The sequence below is a fragment of the Hippopotamus amphibius genome, chromosome 7, assembly GCF_030028045.1.
Source record: "Hippopotamus amphibius kiboko isolate mHipAmp2 chromosome 7, mHipAmp2.hap2, whole genome shotgun sequence".
Taxonomy (NCBI): domain Eukaryota; kingdom Metazoa; phylum Chordata; class Mammalia; order Artiodactyla; family Hippopotamidae; genus Hippopotamus; species Hippopotamus amphibius.
Genome location: NC_080192.1, coordinates 125,753,315 through 125,781,176, shown reverse-complemented (window position 1 = coordinate 125,781,176; position 27,862 = coordinate 125,753,315). Strand labels below are relative to the sequence as shown.

General features: G+C 44.2%; 1 protein-coding gene across 1 annotated transcript in view; it reads right to left on the bottom strand.

Annotated features, from left to right (window-relative positions):
- ALK (ALK receptor tyrosine kinase) overlaps nt 1-27,862 on the bottom strand; it is a 695,731-nt gene that overhangs the window by 284,065 nt on the left and 383,804 nt on the right. The window lies entirely within an intron of this gene.

The window sequence follows — 27,862 nt, the reverse complement described above, 5'->3', positions numbered from 1 at the left end:
CCAGAGCTCATCAGGACTCCTTTTCTCACCAAGCCTGGATGCCATCCACCTGATGCCCCAAGCAACTACTAACAACCAATCGGGGTTGGCGTGTTGGCTGACAACCATTTGCCATCACTGCGTGAAAGGGTGGTTGTAAGGACTTCAAGATGATGAATCTACAGTGCCTGGAACACAATGATATTGTTGTCACAGGAGAACACAAAACTTCCACCAGAGCTCTGGGAATGTTGTCTACAGCTCTGCATACCATTCCTTCTACTGGCAACACCTGGCGCCCGCCTCGCCACCAACATATGCTCTGCCTCAAACATTGATCGAATATGAACAAAGCTGGGTCTGTGTCAGACATTGTGTTTGTGACCCAGAGTGACCTGGGCTCCCAGCTCTATGCATGTCCTCACTGACCTCTGCTCATTCAGGGACCTTCTCTCCTCTAAAAGCTCTGCACAGACCCACACGCTGTTGCTCACTACTAATCAACACTTGCAGGTGATTTGTAAGCCTTTGCAAAACTAATTATAACTCTTTTGGGTATCTAGGCCCTATATTCCCACCACAAGGTCAAATCCCTTGATGGCAGAATCTTTTTCTTCCATTTAGGTTCAATGCTCTGCTCTCATGGGAACTTCATAAGCCATATTGTTTTGGTCACGTAGGGCGCCTTGACAAATAAAGCATGATCATTTGTTCTAACTAGTCCCTGGTCACCTTTTTCATCTGAGGCTAAGAAAATGAATATACATAGTCATGAAATGATTATTACTCTCCTGGTCCAAAAAGTAAATTTAAATTATTTTCTCTCTTCTTAAATCCAAAAAACACAGAACTAATTGACAGCGCCTGAGATCTTTATAATACTATCATTTACAATAAGTAATAATAGTATAAGTCAAAATACAATTTCTTTATGCCATTACTATTAACTTCCTTAGGATTCATTTCTCTTTCCCCTCTTCTCATTTGGCCAAATGCATTTCAGTAAGTGCATATAGGAGCTGAGAGGAGGATAAAGAGTTATGGGTTTCAGGATTTATTCTCTGCTCTCCTAATATCGCAGCCATATTCCTTCCAGATTAGATGGCGTTTTGACTGTGGGTGATAGGATTAATGTCCAAATATGGTTTGGAAGGGGAGGCATGGTGACTGGGTTGAAGGGGGTGTGGGGGAGGAGATATCCATGCAGTGTTAAGCTATTTAGGCAAGGAAATACTCATTGATATAAAATACACAAAAAACAGAAGAGTTTTGAAACGTGACCCTTTTCAGGAATCCAAAGCTGGTAGAGTTGGCGTATGTGTGTGAAGGGCCACAAGCTGTAGGGGAAATTACTGAAGTTTTCTGGCTTTTGATTTCCTCGTCTGTAAAATGGGAGTGCTGACTTGCCCTCAATGTCGTCACAAGACTCAAAATCAGCCGCAGTGGTGCCGGCTGGGGCCTGTGCTGGGGCATCCTGCTGAGGGGAAGAGGGGCCCCCAGTGCAGCCTGGCTCCACTTGCCAAGCCTTGGCCTTCTGCTCATTTGTCTTCCAAGAGCTGGGGGGTTGTTTCTAATTTGGAAGAAGAAGTTGTTTGTGCTCACAACCACCCGGAATAAAAGTGTAATGATATTATTATTCAGCCAAGGGCTTCTACTTTTTCCTAATGAGCGTCTATCCCTCCCACCAGTGGAGAGAGTGTGGGGTTGGATAGTTATAATTGAACACAGGCAGAAACGGTGGCATGAAGAGACCAAGGACACAGATTCACAGCATCACAGCATCACAGCATTTGAAGCTGGAAGATCACCTATTCCAAACACTCCCATTTTGCAGAAAAGGAGTCCAAGACTCAGAGTAACTCCTCTCACCCTCAAACCAACCAATCAACAAACAAACGAACGTTTATTAGTTAGGTTCATAAAGCTGGCTGGTGGCAATTGGAATAAGAAGTCTGGTGTCCTGACTGGCAGGCCTGCACATTAGAAGGAGTCCTCCAGTCCCAACACGTATGCTTGTCACCTGGATTTGTGGCACTTGAGAAGCCGCCCCCTGAGTACTGCTCTGGACCTCCTTCCCGGGGGTCTTCTCCATCAGGTTGAGGGCTCACTAGTTTCACAGACACTTGGAGTTTGAACGCTTTCCTCACCCACATCTAAGTCCTTGTCTGGACTCTAGTCCCTCTAGCCTGACTCCTCATCCCGCTCATTCATAACTATTGCTCAAGCTATAAATTGCAAACTCCAGCACCTTCTCCTTTCTTCATGGGTGGCCTCAGCTTTTCCCACAGTGAACCCCCTTCAGTGGAAGTCGATTCCTGCCCCCCACCCATTTCTTCCTGACTGACTGACTGGGTCTTGTGGTACCCTCAGCTCCCATCCCCCCACAGTGGTGCCTCTGTCTTTCAACAAGCTCTTCCTCTTCTTGTCCTTGCCAGCCAAGTAACCTTTCTTCTTCACATCACCTTCCCTCCCCAGTGGCTGGTGTTCTCATTCTTCTAACACTTGTTACCACCTCATTACCCTGTCACTGTCCCTGGAGACATTTCAACATCCCATGAGTCACAGACCTCTCAGTTCCTGTACTTGGATGGTGTCCACTCCCTGTCAGCACCACTCACCCGGATGCTGCCCTCCCACACAGCTGCTCCAAAGTTCCTTCTCTTTCTTCCAGAACCATCTCCTCACTCTCATCATGAACCCTAGTCCCTGACTTCACACCCTCCTAGCTCCTTTAGATCCTGATTTCCTTGTCATCCAGCCCAGACCTCATGGACGTTGGTTTTATCTGTGCTCTTGGCCATCCTGGGAAGCCCGTCTCTCTGGCCTGCTTCTGACTCTGTCTTCCCAGCTGGGAAATGTTCCATGTGCTCTCTTCGGTCAGGCTACCAGGAGCCGAGCATCGCTGAGCTCCCCACACACACAGGGGCTCTGATCTCAGCTGGCTCCATGCCTGTCCACATCCCCTGTAACACCGTCTCCAAACTCTCAGCTCTTTTCTGGCATATTCGCATCTTCTCACTGTCAGCACTCGGCCTTTCTTCCTGTTTCCCCGAGTAGATAGGAGCCCTTCGGCTCCCTCCTCTCTGCCTTATTTCTTCCTGGTACCTCCTCCATCTCCTTATCCTGCCCTCTTGTTTCAAAGGGAGATGGAATACCCCAAAGCATCCTTCCAACCATTCCAGGTCCTTCTAGAACATCTCTCCTTTTCTTTCAATCCCTTTGTCCCTTGCTAAATCCTTCTTCTCTCCCATCCACTGATTTCTTCAAGTTTCTGCCCTCGTTCTCCCTCCTTTACTATCAAACTTCAGTGTCTACTGTCCATTCACTTGGTATTTACCCTTTTGCAGCCTCATTGCCACATGCACAGTTCTCTGAAGAAGCTCTCCTAGGGGTTGCCTGTTACCTCTTACTTGTCTAATGCAAAGGCTTTGGTCAACGGCTGTCATGCTCTGAAAGGATCTCCTTGGAACTCTCTGATCATTCACTTCCATGTCCCTAACTGGCCTGCTGCTCCTGCAAATTCTGACCACACTTCCCTCGGCCTCCTTTCCTTGACCCCCTGGAGTGTGTCCTCAGCACAATTCTATGCTCTCTTCTTCCTCCCTCCCTGGGAAAGCACATGTCCTTCCAGTGATCCCATCTCTGTGAAACACTCCATCTCATCTCCAGCCTCAAGCTCTCTCTGGACATCCTGACAGCCCTTTAAAATTTGTTGTTGTTGTGGTGGTGGTGGTGGTGGTAAAATATACACAGCATAAAATTTAGCATCTTAACCATTTTTTAGTGCACAGTTCACTGGCATTAAGAACATTCACTTTCATCTACAACTATCATTGCCATAAGTCTCCAGAACATTTTTCATCTTGCAAAACTGAAACTCTACACCCATTAAACAATAGCTCCCCATCCCCTCCTACCCCCAGCTTCTGACAGCCACCATTCTACTTTCTGTCTCTATGAACCTGACCTCCTTAGGTTTCTCATATAAGTGGACTCATATAGTATTTGTACTTTCGTGACTGACTTATTTCACTGAGCATGTTTTCAAGGTTTGTCTAGGTTGTAGCTTGTGTCAGAACTTCCTTCCTTCTGTTGCATGTATGTACCACATCTTATCCATGTATGTACCATCTGTTGATGGACACATCACAGATTTTTAATGAGCTCTTCTGTGCCAGTGAGAGGCACTGGTGTACACAGGAGCTGGCAGTCCACGTGGCACCATCATTATTGGGTATGAGTTGCATATCCCCAAATGGGGATCCCTCGAGGTTACAGACCATATCTGCTCTCTTTGGCAGCTTCAAACCCTTTATAGAGCCTCTTGAAAGAGTCAGTGCCCAGTAAATATTTGTTGAATGAGTGAATGAATGAACCCAATAAGCACTTGTGAATAGATCAGATTTATAAATACCTACCCTGAAATCCTTCTCTTGAAGTTTCATCCTTAGAGAGTGTTTGCAGTAGAAGTTCCTCCAAGCACAGCATGGATCACTCAAGTTTTTATTACTGAGAGGTTCTTGTTACTGCATAAATCTTGCGCTCCCCCAATGTAAATTGCCATTGAGCAAGCAGAACAACAGCATGGGCATTCTTTTTATCCAGGGCCTAGTATTAAGACAGATTAACTTGAAGGGAATAGCACCAGCCTGGGTATCTGCCCCAACCCTCATTCTTATTGTGATTAATGAGATGAGGCACATATTTTTTTCTATTCTGCCTGAAAACATATTGAGTTTATGCCTCGTCTCACAATGTTAAATATTGTCTTAGAATTACATTATCTCTTACACAGATGGATGGGCCTGGTGCTGTGTGTACTGCTGACAGTTTTCCTGAAGTGGAACCAGGATTGGTAAGGGAATCTTTCAGCCGTGATTATAACTGGAAAGCATGCAGAGACTTTCAGTAAAATTAGACTACACAGGTAGGCAGTGAATCCAGAACCAAAGGGTTAATGCAAAGATGCAGCAGACCAAGAACCAAGTCAGTAAGAGGTAGACATGTCTTTATGGTGGGTGGCTAATGCCATCTTGAAGAAGTAGAACCCTTTAAAGGATCATGTCTCCATATTTGTAACTTTTAACAACATTAATAAGTTAATTAATTAATTAATTTTTACGTATTTATTTTTGGCTGTGCTGGATTTTCGTTGCTGCACATGAGCTTTCTCTAGTTGTGGTGAGCCGGGGCTACTCTTCACTGTGGTGCATGGGCTTCTCAGTGTGGTGGCTTCTCTTGCTGTGGAGCACAGGCTCTAGGCATGTGGGCTTCAGCAGTTGTGGCTCATGGGCTTGTTACTACACAGCATGTGGGATCTTCCTGGACCAGGGATTGAATCTGCGTCCCCTGCACTGGCAGGCGGATTCTTAAGCACTGTGCCACCAGGGAAGTCCCCATATTTGTAACTTGAGTGCCTTAGCACTAAGGAAGGACTCAATAAATATTTTTGAAATGAATGAGTTTATATTTTTCAAACTGTTCTTGTATTTACTGTTTTATTTTATTCTTAAACTAACCTTAGAGAGGTAATGATTTATTATTCCCAATTTACAGGTGATGAAATTGAAACACAAAGTGGCATTATGAGTTACCCAATCACCAGGGGGCTGTGGTTAGTAATCTGGCCTATTGAATTTACATGCAGGGACTGCTCTTCCACTTCATTCAGTCATCTTTTTAACAAGTTTCTGTTGAGCAACAAACATGTTCCAGTTTCTGTACCTGATTGTGGATGAAAGTTGGGGAGATAGAGACATGCTCTATTTCCTCAGGGATATCAGGGTTTACAGAGGATACAGATATGAAAATGAATCATTACAACCAAGTTGCCAAGAGCAAGAATAGAGGCATGGGCCCTATACCGTGGCACGTGGAGGTCTAGTCAACTTTGCTTGGTGAGGCTGGAAAGGCTTTGGAGAAGAGATGATTTTTTAATCAGAGGAGCTTGCTAGATAGATATAGTGCATCAAGAACCCCAGCCCAGGGCCATGCGCAAAGACACAGATGGAAAGCAGCATGAATCTCCAGGGAATTCCAATCAGCCTGGCTGGAATGTGGGTGCAATGGTGAGGAGTGGAAAGACTGAAGAAGCAGCAGGGGCTGGATTCATTTAGCATCCAGTGGACAAAATTTATAGAGAACCTATCACATGCTATGAACTGTGTTTGATGCAGTTGATCCAGTGGATATAATGAGAGAGAGAGAGCTCCTTGCCCTCATGGAGCTTTCTTTCTAGTAAGGGAGTTAGACAATAGAAAGGAACTGAGTACACTAATTAGTTATAGATTGTGAGTAGTGCTAAAATGAACTAAACAAGGTGGTCCAATAGAGAAAAACAGGTCATAGCAAGCATTCCAGAGGTGGTGATGTTTCAGCTGAGACCTAAAGGATGAGCAGCAGATGAGAGTATAGAGTATAGTTCCATGCTGGGGGAGTAGGAAGTGCAAAGGGTCTGTGGTTGGTAGAGACAGATGGACAGTGACTGTGGAGAATAGTATGAGAGGTGGTCAGATATGTGGGCAAAGCCAGGTCATACAGGGCTTTTGATCAAGATTTTATTCTAAGACCACTGAGAAGCCATTCAAATGCTTTATGGTGAAATGATGTGCAGAAGCACGAAGCCCTAACCACTGGACCATAAGGGAAGTCCCTGAATTACATTTTTAAAGTTTATTTTGACTGTTATGTAGAGAATGAATTAGAAGGGAGCAAAAGTGGAAGTAGGAAGGCCAGTTAGGTGGCTACTGCTGTCATCCGGGTGAAAGATGATGGTGGCTTGGACCAGAGTGGTGGGAGAGTGGGGTTAAGTGACTAAACATATATTTTGTAGGTAGAATGGGTGGGACTTGCTCTCAGAGTGGATATGGGTGAGGGGTGAAGGAGGAGACAAGGAAGAATCGCAGCCTTGGGTACTGCTGGGATGATGGGCCCCTTCCTGAGATGGAGTGGGGGAAGCAGCCGGGGTGGACTAACCTGGAGAACCCGAGTGACCTCGAGCCTCAGCGGTAAGATTGGGCTTGATCTCATAGGAGATGGATGCCCTGATGCTGAGCAGAATGACACAGTCAGATGGGCATTTTATAATAGAAGGGTGTTTTGACAACTGGGTGGAGAGAGGAGGCAAGGAGCCTAGAGGCAGAGAGGTGAGTCCAGGGTGACTGTAGTGGTCAAGACAAGAGGTGATGAAGGCTGGAAGTAGGGCAGAGACCCCAGGCTGCTCATGGTCTGCGGACACCCCAGGTGTCCAGCTATTAGGATTATGGAGGAAAATGTGGTTCCCATTGGGGAGTGGTTAGTAATTGGACCACGGTAAGGGAAGCCAGCTGGGCTGAGAGTAACTATAAAAGCTTTGGGGCCTCTCCATGAGGCATAACTTGGGAGCAGCTGGGATGCTCTCTGGTTCTCAGGACAGGAAGGCTGATGAATTCCCTACTGGACGATACACACTGATGGCAGTTTTATAACCATCTGGGGCAGCCAGGCCTCACACAGTCCTCAGCATAGCTTCCTAGGACTATCGGGAAGGGAAAGGGTGTTCAGGGTCCTGTTCTTACCCCAGAGCTGGGAAGGGGTTGTTCTCCCTGCGTATATGCCAGTTCCTTCTAGTAGACGCTTGAGGCATTGACAGCTCCAGAACAAAAGTGCTGTCTGGAGACGACTGAACTGTCTTGGGGGCAGTGAGTTCCCTGTCACAGAAGTTCAAATAGACTGACAACCACTTGGCAGGGACTTCAAATACCAGCTGGAAGTTGTTTTAAATGTCCGAAAAGTCTCCTTCCTGCCAGAACTTCTAGTTCCCCTCCGGTTCTTATGAGCTTGGGGGGAGATCTGTGTTGGGTCAGGCACTGCTGACAGGATTGAAATTCCATTCTGGGTGGAAGAGCTTGAAAGGACATTGGAACTGAGCCCTTTGCTGCCTGTGCCATTAATGGTGGCTGGGGATGCAGGGAGTTGCCTCATGCTGATAAGTGGGTGCAGGGCAAGCCAGGGACAGCAGAGGCCTTGTCACGCATCAGAGCGTTCAGGCGATGGCAGAGAAAGCATCATTCCAAGAGGCCAACCACAGTACTGCTCAGCTCTTTCTATAACATAAGGCAGCCAAGGGTTTCTATAGCATCCCTAAAGAGCACACAATGAAAGGTCAAGAAGATTTCAAACTCAAAAGGAGGCAGATTAATTGGAAAAAAAAAAGTAATGTTTGTTTGGTTTGGCAGCCAGCAGCAGCCCCAGGGGGACTATTTGCTGGCAGCCACCATGGGGTGAGTGGATATGGAAGAACAACCGGCCCTTGTGTAATGTCAATGGCTGCAGACGTTGTACTAAAACTCACACAGACTTCTATAGCAATACCCTGAACTAATGAATTCTGGTTTGCTACAATTTATGGTTAGCACTCCCAGAGCCATGTCTCTTCTGAGAAGCATCTCTCCTCAGCTGATGATGTTTGGGGTCAGTGCTCTCCAGGGTGACTGCGGCTGTCCAACTAGATGGTGCAGAGGCCCTTAGTAAGCTTCCACCAGAGACAGTGTTCTGGGGCAACAGGACTTTTTTCTCCATGTACAGAGTTCTCAGGTCAGGAATCAAGCTTTGGGCATTAGATCCCTTTTTGTCTGCACACTTCTTGCTTTTCTTACTCTGTCAAACAAGTTACAACAAATGCAAATTGCTTTTACTGCTAGGTAAAAAAACCAATGAGCAGAGAACATGACTTGGAGTAACTGGAGGTGATTAGAGAATGAGATACTCATCATCGAGGGAAAACAGGAGGGGTCTCAGAGAAAAATGAGGTGAGTTCATCATAGGCTGATGTCCTTGGACTTTTTAGAAAATGTGGGAGTTAGCTTTAGAGACTGGGGCAGTGGCCCAGATTATAGCTAAGGAAGTTGCTTGAAGTAAGAGGCAAAAGTATTGGCAAGGATGTTGGAATACTTGCGCACTGTTGATGGGAATGAAAATGATGCAACCACCAAGGCAATAGAATGGTGGTTCCTCAACAAATTAAAAATAGAATTACCACATGATCCAACAATTCCACTTCTGGGTATGTACCCAAAAGACTTGAAAGTAGGCCGCAAAGATATATGTACAAATGTGTTCATAGCAGCACTACTCACAATAGCCAAAAATGTGGAAGCAACTTAAATGTCCATTGACAGATGAATGGATTAATAAAATGTGGTATAAAGATACAATGGAGGGCGTCCCTGGTGGTGCAGTTGTTAAGAATCTGCCTGCCAATGCAGGCGACATGGGTTCCATCCCTGTGCAAGGAAGATCCCACATGCTGCGGAGCAACTAAGCCTGTGCACCACAACTACTGAGCCTGTGCTCTAGAGCCCATGAGCCACAACTACTGAGCCCATGTGCTGCAACTACTGAAGCCCATGAGCCTAGAGCCCATGCTCTGCAACAAAAGAAGCCACCACAATGAGGAGCCTGTGCACCACAATGAAGACTAGCCCCCGCTCGCCGCAACTAGAGAGAGCCCGTGTGCAGCAACCAAGACCCAACAGAGCCAAAAATAAAATAAATTTTTAAAAAAGGATACAATGGAATATTATCCAGCCTTTAAAAGGAAAGGAATTCTGACACATGCTACATCAGAGACAGATCTTGAGGACATTATACTAAGTGCAGTAAGCCACGAAAGGACAAATACTATATGATTCCACTTATATAGGAGTATCTAGAGTAGTCAGATTCATAGAGACAGAAAGTAGAATAGTGGTTGCCAGGCACTGGGGGTAGGGGGATTGGGGAGGACGAAAAATTTTGGAGATGGATAGTTGGTAATGGGTGTACAACACCCTACATGTACTTAACACAACTGAACTGTGCACTTAAAAATGCTTAAGATGGTAAATTTTATGTGTATTTTACCACTATTAAATTTTTAATTAAAAATTATTTTTCAACAATAGATAGAATAGCTCCCAGATGCAAATCAGGAGGTGCAGGTCTCAGTTTTCACTAACGTTTCTGTGACTCAGTGCCCAGTATGGTGCCTGGGGCTTACAAGGGTTTCATGTTTGAGGGACAAAGGAATGAATGGAACTCAAACACTTTAAGAGAAGCAAGAACAGGAGCAGGAAAGGCAGGCCAGGCTGATTGAGTCATGACTTAAGGTGTGTCCCCCTGGCAATGTGAGAGGCCACTGAAATCACTCCGTGGACGCTTCTGGAGGTCTGCTGGCCAAGCCACCTGCTGCTGATCTGAGTTTTAGCTGCCCATGTGGATCCGCCTGTAGGCAGAGAACACGTGTGTGGCCAAAGAAAGGATTCTAACCATTATATGTTTTGTTGGGCATTTAAAAATTAGCATAAATGACTTATATATGCTTTTTGGGAGTGGGTTTGCCTGAGTCCTGAGCATGTCTTGTCTTGCAAAACTGAAGGTCTGATCTAGAACTTGGTGAGTATACTGGGAAATTACCACCCTGGAGGGCCTTGCTGGCCTTCTCAAGAATCGAGAACCGTTTCTACCATCACTCATTAGATGAGCAAGGAGAGTAGGAGGTCCACTCGGTCCCTCTCTAATTATTCTCGCCTCTAGCCCCAGTCAGGACCTGCGTGTGGACGTTCACTGCCTTCCCTTTAGACCATTGCTAAGCAAAGTGGTCGGAGCAGCACCAGCATCGCCTGGGGAGCTTGCTACACATGCAGATTTTCAGTTCCATCCCGGACCTACTGAAACAGAATCTGGATTCGACTAGATCTCCGTGTGGTACATATGCACAATAAACCACCTAATTCCTGTTTCCCGTGCTCGGCCCATCACGGGAGTCATCTGGGGTGTATTATTAAAGAGATTCCCAGGCTCCTCCTCCCTTGGAGATTCTGATTCAGTAGTGGAAATGGGATGTAAGTAGTGTATGCAGTTACCACCATATGCAAACAGTTGGGAAAGAGGGATACTTAAGCCATGCTATAAAAAGACGCTTGTTTCTAAGACACACACACAAACACACACACACACCCACCCACCCAAGGTGCCAGTGGTCGTGTGCAGGAGGCTTCCTTATAATGAAAGCTTCCAGAGGAAAAGGGCGTTGACTTCTGTGAATGTTTATAAGCAACTTGTAGCAAATTTGGGGTATTCAATATTTAAATAACAATTCTGGCTCTGACCTCTTCCACTATAACTTTTTTTAGCCTCCTCTCTCACCCAAGCACCTTCATCACATCCCTGGCTTCCCCTGATACATTAAGAGAAGCTTTTTTCCCCCTGCAAATGCAGCCAAGATAGAAAGGCTTTAAAGAGAACAGGGATTCCTTCAACCATGCAGAAGGCTGTTTTAAGAGTAAATTAGATCAGCAAAAGCTTTCTGTACTCACTTATACAATCCCTTCAGTCCCGCCTACTCTTGTGCCGTTCACTGAATATAAAGTCTGAAATGTGGAAGAAAAGAGCCTCTCTACCTTCTGGGCAAGAATCTCACTCTCAGTCCTCAAGAATCCTTGGAAACCTTAATTCATGAATGAATTTTTATCCCCGCACTGATTCATCAAAGAACAGTGACTCACCCTAAATTATACAAAAATCAAGGCCACATAATTGGAATCTATTCCAGTATATTTCTAACAGAATGCCTTTTACAACAACCAAGGAAATCTTTTAGGTAAGCAATTGTAATGGAGACTTGTTTGGGCTTTAGAGAGCCAGGAAGAAAGAAAGAAGGTAGTGGGAAGCCTGGGGGGCAGGGATTGGTGGGGAGAGGGATTAGGTGATTAAGCAGCGCCAGGGAGCTTTATTTGTAAGGTACTTATTATCTGTTTGTAGTCACATTTGGGATTTGTCACTTTGCAATCAGAAGAAAAAAGACCAAGCAGTGGCTTTAGTCACCACTCCCTGCTCTAGAATTCCTTATAGGGTCATGGGTGTGATGGAAGTTCCTACATTGGATCTGGGTCAAGGTGACCAGTCAATCCCCTGACATTCCTGTGGCTTCTCTTGAAGGAAAGAGAAGTCCCGGAGGAGGCGGAAAGGCAGCTGGAGTGAGCTGAAAGGAGGAAGCTACTCGGCGTTCTCTGCTCTCACCAAGGCGGGGACGAAAAGCCTGGAGCCTTTAATTAATTCCTTCATCTGCTCTGGCAAGGATGACACGTATCTAATAATTGACATTCTTAAAGCCCCTTAAGAGTCTCTTGGTTGCTATTTCAAAGCATAAAAATATTAGTTGAGGGAATCAATCAATGAGCCAAATCACTATTTGTTTAGTATCTGCCATGTGCTTAACACCACACCAGTCACAAAGGTGTGCAAAATAAGTAAAAAACTTGGCCCCAGCTGGAAGGAGGCCCTGTCTCCAGGGCTTACGAACAGCCTTCAGAACTCAGAAAGAACGGAGAACTCAGAACTCATAGAGACCGTAGTTCAAATCCTGTCCTACTGTTTTGGGAAGTTACTTGATTTCGCTTAGCCTTAGTGTCTTCCCCATAAACTGAAATTAATAATATTTACTTCATAGGCTGTTAAAAGTATTCAGTACGTACAATATTTGTAAAATGCTTAACTTATGCAAAAAAAATTCAATAACCAGTAGCAAAACAACAGTCCCACTGGGAAAAACCAGAAGCACCTACACAAAACAATTTGTAAACAAAGAGAGCACTGCATGTTGATAGACTAAGTAAACAAAGTGTAGTATAGCAACCTACAGGCATTCTCTGATGGGATGGGGCACGGGAGTGTCATTTAGTTTAGATAGTTGTATGGAACTGAGAAATAAAGTGGGCTGAAGCCTCCGGGGGAGCCTTCATGAGGGAGGCAGCTTCATCCTGCCTCGCTGTACCTGAGCTGTGCAAATCAGACGAAGGGACGAGTTGGGCCCAAAGAAGTGGCCTTGATTCCTCTGCCCCTCGGACTGCCATCTCTCACCAGCTCCAAGCTAACTGCCTGCACACCCACTTCCGCACCTCTTAGTGGCATTTATATATCTTCTTTTGTGTGGTGTCCATTAAAGTCTTTTGACTATTTCTTACTTGGGTGGGTACAAGCCCTTTGTCAGATATATAGATATAGATGATATACATATAGATAAAATCTCAAATGTTTTCTTCCTGATTTTTCATTTTTAAATGGAATCCTTTGAAGAGCGAAAGCTTTTAATTTTGATAAATTTCAATTGATCAATACCTTGTTTTACAGTTTATGCCTTTCATGTGATAAGAAATCTTTGCTTACCCAAGTTTGCTGTAATTTTCTCTATCTTTTCTTCTAGATATTTCATAGTTTTAGATTTTACATTTAGGTCGATGTTCCATTGCCAATTTCCTAAGCATTTGAATACGTTCCCATTGGCTTCAAAGTCATGCCAACATGCCAACAACTCTTAAATTTATTTTTATTCAGCACAGATCTTTTCTCCGAGCTCCAGAGCCCCACGTCCACCTGCATATCCACTTGGATGTTTATAAGTTTCTAAAAACTCCATCTCCAAACTAAAATTTCGACTTTCCTCTCCACACATGGGTCTCCTTCACTTTTGCCTGCTTTAATGAATTGCTCCATCCACCCAATTGGTCAAGGCAAAATGCCTTCCTCTCTCTCTCACCTGTATCCAATCTGGCACTAATCTTGTCCATTGTACTTTGTACATAGATATGTACAAGCCTGTTCACGTCTCTCTATAGCTCACTTTCTGACTACAGGACTGCCCTCCCTGTCCTCTGGACCACTGAAAAGGTTTGGGGCCTCCAGACACCTCTGCTGTACCTCCAATTCACTCACAGTTCTATCCTTAAAACTCTACATCAGCTTTCCTTGGCTCTTAAGATAAAGATTGTGATCCTAAATGTTCCTGATCCCTCCTCTGCCTCTCTCCCCATCGTTTTCCCCAGCAAGGCCTCTCTTTACTTTCAGGCCCAGATGCAACAGTTTTCCTTTATTTCTTCAAAAGTATCTCACCTTCAGGGCTTTTGTATGCTGTTCCTACTCCCAGAAAGAATCTTGCCACTTGCTGTAATACTACTCTTTCTTCATACTTCACTGCAAAGGCCACTTCCTCTGGAAGGTTCATCTGATCCCCTGGCCAGGGTCAGGTCCCCTCTTTTGAGAGCTCATAGAAGCCTATACTCCTTCTTCATGTATCATTATGGTAATTGCATGCTTATACATGTAATTAGTAATGTAACGTTCATTTCCACCTCTAGAATGCAAGCTTCATGAAGACAGCAATTGTTTCTGCTTGTTCTCAGCTTTTTTCCCCACTATCTAGTACATTTCCCTGAATTCAGTAGAGGAAAACTTATTGAGATAAGTATTTAGTGAATGAATGAATGAGTGAATGAATGAAGACAAAGAGAAAGGCAACCCTGGACAGAGAGAGGGGTGGAGGTGGGCCATGGGACAAGATCTCCCAAGATGGGGGTCAGAATGGAATTATGTGGTTGTGGGAAACACATTTGTTGATTTTCTTTTTGAATTGCGAATCAATAAATAATTTTCTTTCCCCAATCATGTAAGCAGGTGACTAATTATAGTAAGACTGGTGAGACCTACATTGCTCTCATCAAAATCAACCTGTAACCAGCTGTAGAAGCATATGGTAAAATAGTTTCAGCACAAAAGATGCAGATGTAACTCTGAATTCTCTGATCACTGCAGCTTCCCGTTTAAAAGCAATTAAATGCAGGCATCAAAAGGCATTAGCAAGAGGGGAAAGTTCAATTAGAGGAGGACATTTTCATAAGCCAATTGCAAGAGACAGATTTTTTTCACTTTTCCTCTAGAGCTTTTGGAAATCCTATTCACACAGATGTGAAGGGTCAGTTCAAGCCTGACTGAGCAGGGCTGAGGAGAGCAGGGTCCAGTGATTTGAGTGGGGGCTCGGGCAGTGAGAGAGCAGGAGTCTGGGTCCCAGCTCAGCGGGGAATCCCACAAAGCACAGAATGCATGCAGACTTCCTTATCTCCATCCTGCTGCAGTTTATCCAATAAGCTGTTAAGGATGTGTCCCTCCCCTTAGTGGTTTGTTATTCAATTTTGTCTATAAATAAAAGGAAGTAAGTGCACTGATGGGGACTTGGCTGGAGTGCAGATCTGATCCTTCTCTCTCTCTCCCTCCCTGGGCTCTGGAGTGAGACCCTGAGGGTTCAAATCCCAGCTCTGATCATTACTAGTGGGATTGTGGGCAAGCTCAGTGTCTTCATCCATAAAATGGGGATAATATCTCCATTAGTAGCAGAAGGTTTAAAAATTGGAGAGAGTGGCAACACCAGAACAATTGTCTGATTTATGCTTTTTCAATCACCTGGGCTCATAGCCTAAACTGGTATCCATCCATCAAAAAATTATCCCATCCTAGAACCATGCCTGCCATATAGTAAGTGCTATGCAAGCAGCAGCAGTGGTCTTTATGCACTGTGTTCTGTCTCTGGTCAGAGATTCTACCGCTTCCTGCCTGCCTAGCACAGAGGTAGATACCCTTAGGTATCACCTACTTCAACTCAGAAATTAGCATGACAATATGTTTGAGTTCTACTGGAAATATTTCTCAGTCAACAAATGTTTATTGACTATGTATTATGTGTCAGGCACTGTTTTGAACTCTGTAGACACCAAAATGAAAACCTCCATGAAGCTGGGGCTCCACTGAGAGAAATGGGCAGAAGTGCACATAGTTGGCAAGTTTCTATGAGATTGGAGTCATTACTTACAAAGCGCCTTAGGGGCTAAGAGAGAAGTGACACACAGGGACAGAGATGTCTGGGCAGATCTCCCTGAGAAGGTGCCATCCTTCCAGTCGGCAGAGTTGTACATCTCAGGCTTTGAGATCTTAATTATGGCATTATACAATTGATATTTTATTCTCTTGTGTTATCTAATGCACCATCGTATCTCTGAACATAAGATTAAAATAGACTGAACAGATTCAACCACCTTTTACTGAAGAACTGTGCTAAGGGCTTTCACACACATTATATCATTTAGTCAATTCTCTACGAGGACGTCCAGATTTCTTCAGAAACCAGGATGCCAGATGGGATAATTTTTTGATGGATGGATACCAGTTTAGGCTATGAGCCCAGGTGATTGAAAAAGCATAAATCAGACAATTGTTCTGGTGTTGCCACTCTCTCCAATTTTTAAACCTTCTGCTACTAATGGAGATATTACCTGACTCTCGGTGATAAAAGAATTAGCTCATTGAATCACCACCTAATCATCTGGATGGCAGCTTTTCTTTTTCACCGGTTTCCAGAGCATTGTTTAATTTTTACACTAGAGAGGGATGCTGGTGTCTTTTGTTTCTTTGCGTGTGCTTTGTTTTACCGCCAAGGACTTCTGGCCATCCAGCTTGTGCTTAAACCTAGATGTCATGTGTGTGCCTGATGGATGATGAGAGGGGAGGAGATGCTCCCCCCCGTCGTCTCCTACTCCCGGCTGTGTTTCACTCAGAGATCACCAAGTCAAACTCAGTTTGTCAATCAAGTTCCCAAATCTGAGCTCTTAAAAGATCTCACCTAGTTCAGCCTTCCCTAGAGGGATGGAGAATAAGACAGGGCTGGTGATGGGTTACAGGGTTCCCCAGTCCCCTTCTGTGAAGTCCACCCACAGAGAATGAGTCAGAATAGTCATGAGGCGGTCTCCCTGGCACTAACCCCAGACCCATTTTAAATAACACATCTAAATGTTAATGCACACTTAAGACAACAGTGCAGCTCATACTCTTTCCAAATTGATTCATTTTGCAGTGAGCCTGATGCAATTTACTCAGTACAAAAATGTCTCTGGCAATTAGGGGAACAAAGGGGCAAAGCTGGCAGACCACAAGGATGACAAACAAAGCAAGATGACGTGAAAGCTGGGGCTGGAATTAAATTTCTTTTTGAATCAGACATTTTTGGGAATGTCAATAGTAAACAAAGGCATTCTTTGCAGAAGAAACATGAGGATTCTCCATCAGCAAGAACCAATGCGAGCAGTCTGAGATGTGATTTTGATGGAATGCTCCGTAAGCCTCCCTGCTTCCTAATGGTGTCAACTTTAAAGCGTCTGGGTTTCAAACAGCAGATGCAGCTCGTGGAAGAGAGAGCCAAGTTTACCCTACATTGGTGGGTGGGGTTTTCCACATCACTGAAGAATAAGCCCCTTACCTTTTCACTAGTAAAATCACATTGGAAGAATGTAGCTCTGGAAAATATGCTATAGAAGAAATTAAAATTGTTTAGCCTGGGGAAAAAAGAAAAGACATGAAAAATACCCTCAAATGAAACACTGCTTTGTTAGGAGAAAGAAGGCTTGTTCTATGTGATTTCAGAGAAAAAACAGAGGATCAGCATAATGGTGAAGAGCTTCCCTGGTGGCACGGTGGTTAAGAATCCACCTGCCAAAGCAGGGGACACAGGTTCAAGCTCTGGTCCGGGAAGACCCCACATGCCGTGGAGCAGCTAAGCCCGTGTGCCACAACTACTGAGCCTGCGCTCTAGAGCCCATGAGCCACAATTACTGAGCCCGTGTGCCACAGGTACTGAAGCCCGCATGCCTAGAGCCCATGCTCCACAAGAGAAGCCACCATAATGAGAAGCCCCCGCGCCACAACAAAGAGTAGCCCCCACTCACTGCAACTAGAGAAAGCCCGTGCACAGCAACAAAGACCCAATGCAGCCAAAATGAATAAAATAAAATAAAAATAAGTAAATAAAAATTAAAAAAAAAAGATAATGGTGAAACAGGATAGGGGACTACCATATATTGTCTACTCAAATGATCCTAGGTGCCTTGTATACATTATCATAGGACTACTTCATAGGGAAATTGTGGTATTGAATGCAATCACATGCCTTGGTGCTAAGACCATGGTAAGCACTCAATATGTATTAGCTATCATTGTTAAAAGCGATAATCCTACAAGGTAGGTGTTACTGTTCCCATTTTATGGTTGAGACAGCAGAGGCTTGAAGAAATCAAATTAGTTTTTAGAAACATTCAATAATTTCCAAGGTTACAAGCCAGTGAGTGGCCATGAGCCAACTGTTCCTAGCAGCTTCAGCTGCCCCACGGCTGGGTGGTCGGCTGAGCAAGATGTTGAGTGGTTAGTGGTTTAGTGTGAGCCAGGTGAGCTAAAGTCAGAGGAGCTTAGGAAGAGGCTCTTGCATTGGTCTGGGGTAGTAAAGGGGTTGAATTCAGTAACTTTTAAGGTTCTTTAGTGCTTGATAATTCCATAACTGAAATAGTTTCCAAGGTCTACTAGCTAGGCTATGCCTTTAACCCATCTTAGCATAAATGGTTAAGTGGGAATGTGAACTTGGAGAGGCAGCCATAGAAGAAGGCCAAGGACCCAAGGACCGTGACAATACAGTGAAATGCAGGAGTTTTTATTTCTCTCTGAATTCTGGGTTTGTCAGCCACCAGATTTCCTGGCTCACATTCCATACACAATGAATCTGCTGTCACTGGCTCTCCAAAACACAGAGGCCAGTTAGACAACTTAGACAAGGTGGCAGAAGGTTAATCAAGAAAGATGACTGACAAGTGGGGATTTTTAGAAATGGAAATCATCTAGGTCTATTGAGAGGATGACCCAATGGGCAACAAGAATGACCAGGCTGGAAAACCCCAGAGAGAGGAGTCTCTCTGAGGCCTGCAGGTAAACATCCGATAGAAAAATGAATAAAATTTCATGCAGTCAGGGAGGAATGGTAGTCCTGGGAGAAAAAAACAAGATAATGGAGAGAATATTCAAGGAACAGTAGAGAGAATGCAACTGGAATTCATCCTAGCTTGTGTGACATGATAAAAAACTCAACAGGAGCCGGTGTGCTTAAGTGGGGATGTAAAGACTACTAGTAAACTAGGAAAAGGGAAAAATTGGGGGAAAAGTACCAAGCAGAAGTCTCTTGTGGAAGATTAGGAAACATAGAAAAAATATACAGGAAATTACTTAGAAAATTGGAGGGGATAAAAGGATCACAGAGGGGGTAATCAGAAAACATTGGAAGGACTTATTTCCGAGGCTAACAGATGCCAGCATTTGCTTAGCAGTGTGGGATGGTTAGGGCTTCAAATGAAGTTGACACAGGCTGAGGACATATTTGGGGTTGGGTAGAAGGAAGTAGGTTGTTATGGAAGATAGAGGTAGAATTTTGGTCAGAAGCTTTCTAGATGCATTTTTCCCCCTTAAAACCATATCTCAAGTTCTTGAAGAGTTCCAATTAATTTGAGAGTTTGTTCATTTAGTTAGCATTTCTTTTTTTTTTTCCTCCCACCATGCTGTGGGGCACGTGGGATCTTAGTTCCTGGACCAGGGATCAAACCTGCGCCCCACTGCAGTGGAAGCGCGGAGTCTTAACCACTGGACCTCCAGGGCGTTCCCTCATTAGCATTTCTTGAACACACACTGTGAGTCAGGCACTGTGCTAGGCACTGCAGATACATAATGACCTTCCCTATTCTTAGGGAGGCTGCTTGGTGAGAAAGACATGAGAAGGAACAGATGTGGTGCAGTGTTGAGAGCTCTAATAGAGATGTGGAACAGGCCACAAAAATTGGTGCAAAGGATGGTGTGATCAATGCTGCTTGGGGTGGGTGTGGAACCTCAGGAAAGGCTTGGTGGAAGAGGAGCTAAGAGATTCATTCTTGAAAGAGGAGAAAGATTGTATTTGGTGGTCAGGGAGGTGTGTGTGTAAGTGGAGGGGGACAAGAGGGCTTGAAACAACTTGCTTTACTTGGGGCAACTGTGAGTCCAAAGGAATGGGGTAAGCCTGGCTCAAGAGGTGGGGCCGGGTCAGGATTGGTGCCATGCTAATGAACTCAGACTTGAGCCTGGGTTAGACGGGGTTTCACTGAAGGTTTTGACGTAGAAGAGTAAGAGCCTGCAATGTTCACCTGCCAGTTCTCTCCTCAAGGTCTTGATTTGCTCCATTTTGGGACTTCCTAATACCCAGCAAGAGTCACTGAGGTTAACATCCTCAAAGGCTTCCAGAAACATCCCACAGAATTAACAATACAACACAGAATAGCAATCTGGCTCTGGCTTCTCCCTCACACTCCTTCAGATGGACTGAAAATCTGAGCCAAGAAGTGGGGCCAAGGAGGAAACAGCACAGCACATGGCTCCCTGCTCAGAGGCCCACTGCTCACCAGTCATTTGAGCAAAGCTACTCTGCGGGGTGGAGGAAGGCCCCAGACCCTCAAGTGACCCGGTGCCCGTGGGTGAACAATCTCAAGAAGAAATATCCAAGCCACTGGCAATGGTAGTTCTCACGCTTGAGCTCAGCCTGCTCTGCTGTAAGCTGTGGCCTTCCTTTCACGCCCTCCCCTTTCTCATCACTTCAAGATTTACCCATTGGCAGAGGGAAAGCTATCAGTAATTTGAAAGCAGTGGGAACTCTCCTCTTGGAGTTTAGTGATGTAAGATTCTCCCAGGAATAGACATTGCACCAAATTCATATGTAGATTTTGTAAAGCCTTTAAAATGTGAAATCCCATAGTTGATCAGCTCTTAACTAAGGCTTTTGAACCATAACAGAATGCATTTCTGTTCTAACAGCAAGGAGTTTAGCTAGACATGTGAGTGTGACACTATAAACAAAACGAAAAGGAAGAAAGAAAACTTAGGCCAGGTAATAAAAAACAGGGAGGTTTACTTTGAGGCCTGGAGTGAACACAAGGCTGACCTGGGCTATTATGCAGGCTGTGGTGTTCCTTTACTCCTGCGCTGTCAGCACTGGTTACCCAAACTTTTTCCATTATAGTTAAAAGAGCTGATGATTCCATCATCTGTTTCTGCCTCCTTACCACAGACAGAGACCTGATACCTGCAGGCAGGGGGAAAGGATTGGAATAGAGCCTCAGCAAAAAGGAATCTGAGACTAAATCCCCTGGTTGGATTTTCTGCGAGCTTCTGCAGGGCCAGGCATAATACTTTCTAGTTCCTGTTCTCAGGGATGCCCGCTCTCTGAAATGTGCTTCTTCTGTGGGCTGAGGCCTTAGAATTTTGCCCTTGATTTTTGGATGGGAAGGATAACATTTACCACAGAAAACATGCAGCTGGGCATTTATTAAGAATAACCATAGGTTAATCATCACATATAAATGATAAAGTATTCTTAATTATTAGTGTTAGAGAAGCCCATAGCATAGTGATTGGCAGTATGGACTGTGAAGCTGGACTACTTGGGTTCAAATCTAGTCTTCTGTACTAGCTGTGTGACTCTGGGCGAGTTACTCAACTACACTGAACTTCAGCTTCCTCCACTACAAAATGCAGGTAATAAAAGTGCCTCCCTCACTGAGTGGTGGTAAGCATAGCAGTAAGTGAGATGACACATGGGAGGCACTTCGCACAATGCCTGGCACCGGGTAACTAAGCATTCCTCTCTCTCCTGGCTGTGGTCTGAATGTGTCCCCCACCCCACCCCCAAATTCACAAGTTGAAATCTAACCCCCAAAGTGGTAGTATTAGGAGGTGGGGCCTTTGGGAAGTGATTAGGTCATGAGGGTGAAGCGCCCATGCATGGGATCAGTGAGCTTATACAAGAGGATCCAGAGAGCCCCCTTGCCCTTCCCACCACGTGAGGACACAGGGAGAGGGCACTAACTGTGAACCCGGAAGAGGGCCCTCTTCCTGCTGGCACCCCGACCTTGGACTTCCAGACTCCAGAATGGCCGGAAACAAACTTCAGCTATTTATAAGCCACCCAGTCAGTGGTATTTTGTTATAGCAGACCAACCAAGGACGCAAACTTTCTGTCTCGTCCTCATTATTATTTTACAAATTAAGAGGAATGCAGGAAGGGAGGAGAGGCCCTCCTCAGGCTGCCAGGTGCTGGCTCCTCCCCTGGCAGCAGCCTCACTCTTTCCCTGCCTTCTGTGTGCTGGCTCTTAGGAAGAAGCCAGCCACGAAAGGGCGCTGGATCCCTGTCGACCAGTGGGAGAGACAGGGCTGCCTCTAGATCATCACAGGGCCATTCCAGGAGCCCTAAAGGAGCTTCTCAGAGGTGGAGACGTTGAACTGAGTGCTGAAGAATAAGTAAGGATCTCTGGCAGAGAACGAGGTGGAGGACAACCCATGAGGAATAACCTGCCTTAGCTACTCCTCCTGTGAAGGGGAAGGAAGGGAGGAAGGAAGGATGACAGGAGAGTCCTGGAGTCTGAGCCAAAAGCAGCCAAAAAGCATAAAGAGCTTATACTCTGAAATCCACTTGTGCTGGGGCAGAAAATAGTTGCATACATGGTCCATCTCCAGGGAGGCAGATCCTACCAGAGAGAAAGATAAAGTGTGAAAAGTGCCTGGACCCAGGGTGAAATCTTTTGAGCACTGTTTGCTACCAGAAGAGGTGGGGTAGGGGTGGGGTCTAGAGACCTTTCTGTTTGGAGACTGCCTCAGCAGGCAGGGGATGGGTTCTCTTGCCACAGAAGCCAGCGGGACATACATGTGGGAGTCTGGGCACGCCGAGAGACTGGATGGGGCAGGGTGGCTGAGTGGTCCTGCAGCCCCAGCACACCGCCTGTTTTCGCAGGCTGCCAGGCCTTGGCACACATGCCCCCTCGGCATGATGCCTTCCTCTCATTGTGCACCTGACCACGCCTCTCCTCCCATCAGAGCCACCTCAGTTGTCTTCTCTGGGCCAGCGTGTCACCAGCACCCCCATGGCACCTGTGCACACACCCATCCCAGCACTGCAAAGGATGAGCCATCAGAGTCCAACAAGTGCCTGGGTCGGAGTAAGACTCAGAAACGTTTGTTGACAGAATGTGTGACGGAATGAATGAGTGAGTTCTTTGACACCAGTGGCGTATCGCCTAATTCCACCACCTGTTTTTAATATCTCCCTCCCCACTGGGAAATGGTGAGGCTCAGGAAGCACTTCCGAGATGAAAAGTGATTGTTTTCAGGCACTGTGACTTCTCTTTGTATACAGCATATTTTTACCATCATGGGATTTGCCAGGATGCCATTCTGACAAGCCGAGGGGGTTTACAGGTATTCACAATTCTCTCATCTTCCTAGTGTTCAGTCCATCAATATCCAAGGCAGAGTGGGAAAACGGAAGCGACCGGCTCAAAAGAGCCCCACTGCAAGCCTTGGGCTGTCAAATCTCGAAGGTCAAAACTGGCAGAAGCTGATGGTCTTTTCAGTTATTTTTCTTGACGCCCATCAATGAAAGCAATTGAGAGTAAAAGTTGTACCTGCCAGGAAAGGAATTGTCCTTTGTACTTAGTGGCAACCTTCACAGTTGAAGTGCACTCTGACAGCTGCTTCCTGAGCCCCAGGGAGAATCACACAACTATCCCTGGGTGTGGGCAGACAGTGGGAAGAGTACTTTTTATCTTTTCACTGATTGGAGACTTTTCTTCCGTCTCTGACTGGACGTTTAATTTTCAGACCTTAGGTTGAAGAAGACATGTTGCAGAACTACTGTAAACTGATCTGGTGTCCGTTAGGTAACACAGACCACCTCCCGTGTGCTAGGTGCTGTGCCAGGCACTGCAAAGAATGATGTACGAGGCTGAGTCAAAAATTATCCACACTCTGGCTGTAGAATTTACAGAAGTTTTAATATAACTGGAGTGCAGATAGTTTTTACTCACCATCGTATAAACTAAGGACTCTGGCTTCAAGTCGTGTGGCCCAGAACTAGATGACCAAATATCAGATGAGCTTTTCCTGACTGGTTGAGGGCAGGTCTTAATTTCCTCAGAGCCAGGTGTGCTATAAGAGTCCAACTTCAAGTCTTCCTCAGGGAAATAACATAAGATTAAAAAAAGAAGCTGGAGATCTGTGTTGCCCTGTGTGTTACCCACAACTACGGGTGAATCACTGAATCTCTCTGAGATTCAGTTTACCCAAGATGAAATGAGTCAATGGATGCTGATGTACCTGGTACCCTGAATGTGCACCATACAGATATTTACCATGAATATTGACAACATAGTGTCTACCTCCTAAGAACAAAAAAGAGTGCTGTGGCCTTGCTGTTAACCTGGGAACTAGATGAGAGACAACATATGACATTCTGAAGAACAAGATGCATGGTGGACGGTGGGTGGATAGTGGATGGATGGATGGATAAATGCATGGATGGACAGATGGGATGGAGACACCCTCTGACTCTAAAAGGTCTGGCTCTCTCTACTCCACTGTGTATTTTTCTCCATCTCTATGGCCTTGAAAGCCACAGTCTCTTTGGAGAAAGACTAACAGACATGCTCTAAGAAGACCCACCAGTGGAGACCAGTCCCATCCATGACCTAGGATACACCCAGCTTGGGGGCTGCAGAGCAGGCAGGATCAGGCCAGGCTTGGATAGCCTTGTCACTAGCATGTCTACCCATAAGGGGGAGGAAAATGACTCTCCACCCTGCACACAAGTCCATCTCACCTCTCCAATCTTTCTTTTCTACTTTTCTTCTTAGTGTTTAGTAAATAGATATGGAAAGCTACCCATTTATGTGACCAAGCAAATCAAGCTGAGATGTTAGCTGTCATTCTTAAATTTTTTTAAAATCTCTTTATTGGAATATAATTGCTTTACACTCTTGTACCAGCTTTTGAGGTACACCAAGGATAATCAACTGTATTTATACATATATCCCCATATCCCCTCCCTCCCATGACTCCCCCCACACCCCCCGTCCTGGCCCTCTAAAGCATCACCCATCATCAAGTTGATCTCCCTGTGTTATACAGTAACTTCCCACTAGCTATCTATTTTACATTTGGTACTGTATCTATGTCTATGCTACTCTGAGACTTCATCTGAGCTTCCCTTCACCCTCCGCCCCCCAACCCCATGTCCTCAAGTCTGTTCTCTACATCTGTATCTTTATTCTTGCCCTGTCATGGGGGTCATCAGTAACATTTTTTTAGATTCCATATAGATGAGTTAGCATACGGTATTTGTTTTTCTCTTTCTGGCTTACTTCGCTCTGTATGACAGTCTCTAGGTCTATCCACCTCATTACATATAGTTCAATTTCATTCCTTTTTATGGCTGAGTAATATTCCATTGTATATATGTGCCACATTTTCTTTATCCATGCATCTGTTGATGGGTATTTAGGTTGCTTCCATGTCCTGGCTATTGCAAATAGTGCTGCAGTGAACATTATGGTACATGTTTCTTTTGGGATTATGGTTTTCTCTGGGTATACATCCAGTAGTGGGATTACTGGGTCATATGGTAGTTCTACTTTTAGTTTTTGAAGGAACCTGCAAACTGTTTTCCATAGTGGCTGTACCAACTTACATTCCCACCAACAGTGCAGGAGAGTTCCCTTTTCTCTACACCCTCTCCAACACTTATAGTTTCTAGATTTTTTGATGATGGTCATTCTGACTGGTGTGAGGTGATACCTCATTGTGGCTTTGACTTGCATTTCTCTAATGATTAGTGATGTTGAACATCTTTTCATGTGTTTGTTAGCCATCTGCATGTCTTCTTTGGAGAAATGTCTATTTAGGTCTTCTGCCCATTTGTGGATTGGGTTATTTGCTTCTTTGGTGTTAAGCTTCATGAGGTGCTTATATATTTTGAAGATTAATTCTTTGTCTGTTGCTTCGTTGGCAAGTATTTTCTCCCATTCTGAGGGTTGTCTTCTTATCTTGTTTATGGTTTCTTTCTCTGTGCAAAAGCTTTTAAGTCTCATTAGGTCCCATTTGTTTATTCTTGATTTTATTTCCATGATTCTAGGAGGTGGGTCAAAAAGGATCTTGCTTTGATGTATGACATAGAGTGCTCTGCCTATGTTTTCCTCTAGGAGTTTTATAGTGTTTGGCCTTACATTTAGGTCTTTAATCCATTTGGAGTTTATTTTTGTGTATGGTGTTAGGAAGTGTTCTAATTTCATTCTTTTACATGTTGCTGTCCAGTTTTCCCAGAACCACTTATTGAAGAGGCTGTCTTGTTTCCATTGTAAATTCTTGCCTCCTTTGTCAAAGATAAGGTGCCCATATGTGCTTGGGTTTACCTCTGGGTCCTCTATTCTGTTCCATTGATCTTCCTTTCTGTTTTTGTGCCAGTACCATTCTGTCTTGATCACTGTGGTCTTGTAGTATAGTTTGAAGTCAGGAAGCCTAATTCCACCAACTCCATCTTTCCTTCTCAAGATTGCTTTGGCTATTTGGGGTTTTTGCATTTCCATACAAATCATAAGATTTCTTGTTCTAGTTCTGTGAAAAATGCCATTGGTAATTTGATAGGGATTACATTGAATCTGTAAATTGCTTTGGGTAGGATAGTCATTTTCACAATGTTGATTCTTCCAATCCAAGAACATGGTATGTCCCTCCACCTGTTTGTATCAGCTTTGATTTCTTTCATCAGTGTCTTATAGTTTTCTGCATACAGGTCTTTTGTCTCCTTAGGCAAGTTTATTTCTAGGTATTTTATTCTTTTTGTTGCAATGGTAAATGGGAGAGTTTCCTTAATTTCTCTTTCTGCTCTTTCATTGTTAGTGTATAGGAATGCAAGAGATTTCTGTGCACTAATTTTGTATCCTGCTACTTTACTAAATTCATCCATTAGAGCTAGCAGTTTTCTGGTAGAGTCTTTAGGGTTTTCTATGTATAATATCATGTCATTTGCAAAGAGTGACAATTTTACTTCTTTTCCACTTTGGATTCCTTTTATTTCTTTTTCTTCTCTGATTGCTGTGGCTAAAACTTCCAAAACTATGTTGAATAATAATGGTGAGAGTGGGCACCCTTGTCTTGTTCCTGTTCTTAGAGGGAATGCTTTCAGTTTTTGACCATTTAGAATGATGTTGGCTGTTGGTGTCATATGTGGCTTTTATTATGCTAATTTCCTTCTATGCCCATTTTCTGGAGAGTTTTTATCATAAATGGAAGTTGAATTTTGTCAAAAACTTTTTCTGCATCTATTGAGATGATCATATGGTTTTTATCCTTCAGTTTGTTAATATGATGTATCACATTGATTGATTTGCGTATATTGAAGAATCCTTGCATTCCAGGGATAAACCCCACTTGATCATGGTGTATGATCTTTTTAATGTGCTGTTGGATTCTGTTAGCTAGTATTTTGTTGAGGATTTTTGCATCTCTATTCATCAGTGATATTGACCTGTAATGTTCTTGTTTTGTGACATCGTTGCCTGGTTTGGGTATCAGGGTGATGGTGGCCTTGTAGAATGAGTTTGGGAGTGTTCCTCCTTCTGCTATATTTTGGAAGAGTTCGAGAAGGATAGGTGTTAGCGCTTCTCTAAATGTTTGATAGAATTCACCTGTGAAGCCATCTGGCCCTGGGCTTTTGTTTGTTGGGAGATTTTTAATCACAGTCTCAATTTCTGAACTTATGATTGGTCTGTTCATATTTTCTATTTCTTCCTGGTTCAGTCTTGGAGGATTGTACTTTTCTAAGAATGTATCCATTTCTTCCAGGTTATCCAACTTATTGGCATATAGTTTCTTGTAGTAGTCTCTAATAATCTTCTGTATTTCTGTGGTGTCTGTTGTTACTTCTCCTTTTTCATGTCTAATTCTGTTGATTTGCATCTTCTCCCTTTTTTTCCTGATAAGTCTGGCTAATGGCTTATCAATTTTGTTTATCTTCTCAAAGAACCAGCTTTTAGTTTTATTGATCTTTGCTATTGTTTCCTTCCTTTCTTTTTCATTTATTTCTGATCTGATCTTTATGATTTCTTTCCTTCTGCTCACTTTGGGGTTTCTTTCTTCTTCTTTCTCTAATTGTTTTAGGTGTAAGGTTAGGTTGTTTATTCGATAGTCTTCTTGTTTCTTGAGGTAGGACTGTATTGCTATAAACTTCCCTCTTAGAACTGCTTTTGTTACATCCCATAGGTTTTGGGTTCTTGTGTTTTCATTGTCATTTGTTTCTAGGTACTTTTTGATTTCCTCTTTGATTTCTTCAGTGATTTCTTGGTTGTTTAATAGCGTATTGTTTAGCCTATATGTGGTT